Raw genomic sequence first — 4,420 nt, forward strand, 5'->3', positions numbered from 1 at the left:
CTTCCTTTTCATTTTGCTTCAGCTTTTGAAGCACATTTGAATAGTTCAATTTTACAGGAGTCAGAGTGCTAGGACAGAGCCATGCTTGCTAAGTTATCTCCATGTCTTCAGATAGATTTTAGGGTAACGGCAATTTTAGGAAGGAATTCATAACTATACAAAAGACAGACAGACAGACTTATGGGCTTTGCAGGTGGTGCCTTAGGGTTATTACAGTATGCTTGGTTATCTTCACACATGGTAGAAGCTTTATGTATTATTCTTACGAAGATGATTCCTCATTTTAATCTGAAAAGCCCTAAAGTTAGATGACACTTTGATTGCTGCTTTGACTGGGTAAATACTAACAATATCTCTGCTTCTCAGGAAAACGAGTATTCTCATATTTTCCCCAGACCAACCATTGCAGACATGAAAGGCAGCAGAATTTCTCTTTGTTTTTTAAAACTTGTCCAGGGAGCAACCCTGAACTTGCCACTTGCTGTGCATATGCCAAACCAGAAGAGAACTACTATCCAAAGACAGTGAACGAAAATGTGCAGAAGACCCAGAAAATAAATCCCTTAACAAGTGAAGATACCTTGTAGAGATGTTTCTGCTGTTACCCAATCTGTTCAGGGTATGGAAGAACAGAAAGAGCGAATGGATGCATCCTTGCCCTTCCATCTCAGGAGACCTTTAAAAGCTCTATTGTTAAGGACTGAACTGGCATCTTGCAACATTTCTTGAGATTTAAGGAGTATCTGCAGTGCTCTTGATCCAGCAATGGAGGATGGAAATGCAAGTATATACCTTGGGCCACTTGTGTCAGTGCTTCACTTGTTGCAGCAGCACTAGCTCAGCTGTACAGAGGGAAAAAAGAGGTAGAAATAAGTGACCTCCCTTCTCAGGGACCACCAACGTGTCACACGTGGTGGGGTGGGGGTGGAAGTGGCATGTCCATCACTGCTGCCAGTGGCACACCTAGCCTCTGCAGGGCATGGAGACACACAAATCTCCTGGGTCAGAATCACAGCACATCCAGCCTCGAGCCCAACAGCCTTGTCTGATCGTACAGGATTTTAAAATATAAGGAAGATAGTTTGGGCTTTGCCCCCCGCCCCCCCCAGTCTTTTCTTCCTGAAAATTCACTAAGAACATCAGTACACATGTGCAGACACACAGACTAAGGGTTATTTTTCCAAGCTCTTTTAAGATTTTTGTGTGTCACAGTAGCTATTTGATGCTTGTATTGATTCTTTTGGAAATTCTGGCCATTGAGAAAGAAAAAAACCAAAAAAGATGTAAAGCTTTTGGGAGACGGAACTACAAGTATCATAGCATCCATAACAGATCCTGAAGAATTTAGTATGCCAAAAATCAGATATATGGCTTTGGACATATGTGTTTGATGGTGGGTTTTTAATGCACAGAAAACATGAACAAATGACTTTGTAATGCATAAAGGTATTAATTCAAAACTGTTTGCAAAGTGGTTGATCCGGGTGCTGTTTCATCAGTACTCATATAGGACATTAGTAAAGTCAAACTTTATTTTTCCAGACACTTGCAAAGCAAGTATAAGTTTAAACAATCAGATATTTTCAATACATTATGGAGTGCCCAACCACCAGGCAGAGCTGACAGATGCATTTGTGCATCGAATGATTTCAAGAGATAAAAGCACATGTTTGGGGTTTGGTTTGAGGCATACTTTCCACAGGATGAAGTCTCCAATACCCATTATTTGTGTTGCTCTTGCCAAGCTAGAGAAGTTTCAAGCATGATAATTGTTAGAATTTACTCTGTTAAAATGTTTACTTAACGTTAGCAATACAGAGTGCTACTTGCAGACTGTTTCTAACACAAAAGCCTATGATACCTCCTATAAGAATTATGTAAGTTTCATTTGGTTCTTTACACAAATATAATTAAGAAAGTTATTTAGCTGGTCACGTACACGTCAGTATCACTAATGCAGAACACTGTATTTAGGTCCAACATACACCAGAACCAGAGCTGGTCCTGAAACTGTTGAAGCCCCTTCAATACTTGATGAGCTTGGGTCTTGGTTGCACCATGCAGCTTTTCATTGCTAAACTGGTCACTGAAACCATACACATGCAGCGCAATATTCACTGACATTGACCTACTGGGTTCTGTGTTACTGTCTTTCCATTCATGACTTACATGGTGATCCACTGCGCAGCCTCAGCATACAGGGTAGGGGGGTTATGTGGGGATTTTTTGTTGCTTTGTGGGGTATTTTGGTGGGGGTTTTTTTCCAAGTTCTTATTCACTAGCTGCCTTTTACAAAAAAACTAATCTATGGATTTTATTAGGATATATTTATCCAAGTTGTTATGGCAATGGTACATTAGAAATCAAATGAAATATTTGTTGGCATGACAAAATTAATTGTTGCCTAGGGTCTGGAACAAACACAACAGTAGAGATAACATGCCACTAATATGGCTTGTTTGAAGTAACAATACTGTATTAATTAAATTGGGGCTAAGCTACACAGTCTTCCTAAGCTACTTAGCTGATGCTTGGGGACGTGAAACTTTACAGTCTATGTCAGGGGAAAATGGTTGGACTTGCTGTGCTAATGAGTAGCTGGAATTTACAGTTTTCTGTAATGCACAGTCACTTTCTGGTCCAGTGTTTTGTACTGTTGCATCCTTCTTGAACTGGGAACATGCATAGTATTTCTGTGCCTCCCATAGCAACAGCATTATGTGAGTCTACTTTTTTTTTCCAAGTACATTGTGGAGTAAATAAAGTTTTGACCAAACTTGAGATAAGCTTAAGTCACAGTGTTCCAACATCCAGGCATCAAACTTACAGGAAAGGCTGGAGCTACAGAGCTGCAGGCCATTTCCTAAAGCCCTCACTTTCAGATTCCTAATCCTGTCTCCAGTTTGGTACTGCTTATAATCAAGGATTTGTTGCAGGGTGATCTCCTGACTAAAGGATAAAGAAATACTGAAATTCAACTCTACAAAGAGAAAACAAAGGCCAGGACAGCCCTCTTTTGGAGGGACTTGGTGTATTAATCTTCATACAGATCTTTGGAGGGGAATTAGTTTCATCCCTACTATAGGACATAAATCTCTCCGTGAGGATCATCAGAAACACAACTCATTGATACTATGGAAGGTTTTAACCCTTGACGCTCAACATAGTCCATGGATAAACTACAGTCCCAAAACGTGTGAGGCAAATTGAGCCTCTCAGACAAAGCGTCCAGAAAGCTCCTGGCACAAGGGAAGTCAGATCTCCCTGGTAGAGTTCCCAGCCCAGGTGTGTGACTATGGGATCTGAAAAAATAACAGCTAACAGATCTGTACACTGCCAGTCCTGTGTCTATCCAGGTAAAACTCTACTGCAATCTGCCCTAAAGCATACTTCCCAGGTAGCAATCAAGTGCAAACTACTCTGCGCTCATCAGCCCGGTCTACGCAGCAGTGCATCCTCTTCATGCCTGTGTGTCACAGAACGGAGACTTCAGGTAAAGCCACCAAGGCCCAGGAGGCTTCACATGCCTTCCACGTTCAGTGAGACATCCCAGCGACTCCACAATCACCCGAGGAAAAAAAAAAAAGTGAATAGGAATGCAGTGCCAAGAGATCCCTCTTATCTACAGCCCCTGTTCCCCAACCACATTGTGAAGACTTTATCTGTGCTTTTTGCTCTGTGTGACAGGAGGGTCTGGCAGGGTAAGCCACATCTACAGGAGAGCACGTTGAAGCAAAAGTCCCACTTTCTTTGAGTTTTAACCTTTGGTCCTGTGGAGTAAAGGTGTATATGTGACCCACATACTTGTTATAGTGTGTTATCTTCTATGACTCTGACAGATGTTGACATGAGATGTATTTTGATATGAAAGCACCATGGCTCTTATCTTTTGCCCAGAAAAAACACCTTTTACTTGAAAAATCCTTCTTTTTATTGCCCATAGCAGGGTACAGCTGAGCCTTGTGAAGGAACAGACTTTTTAAAACATATGCATTCAAAATCAGAAATTAGCTGTTAACAAAAAGACCAGCATATATAGTATAAATGACTCTGCCCCATAGTTAGGGCTGAAAAAAAAAAGCGGAGTTGCTGTACACAATTGTATTTCATCCAGTCCTAGAAAAATGTGTTTCATCTAGATTATGTTGTATGCAGCCAATTTTCCATACAGCTGTATTTACAGCATAAAGTAGTCATTGAATGCAGCCATGATACCATATAGAAACCTTTAATAAGACACCATAACTTTTGTGTCCATCCACCAGGAATGTGCTGCCAGGAGATATCATATTTACAATATAAAAGGGGACGTATTTTAGATTTGTCCCAATTAACCTTGTAACGAGATGTATTGGAGTGCTTATTAATGACAGTAATGAGATGCAGACAAGACAATGTATAAAACATCATTGTCATATAA

Source organism: Opisthocomus hoazin, chromosome 11, assembly GCF_030867145.1.
Source record: "Opisthocomus hoazin isolate bOpiHoa1 chromosome 11, bOpiHoa1.hap1, whole genome shotgun sequence".
In the NCBI taxonomy this organism is placed as follows: Eukaryota; Metazoa; Chordata; class Aves; order Opisthocomiformes; family Opisthocomidae; genus Opisthocomus; species Opisthocomus hoazin.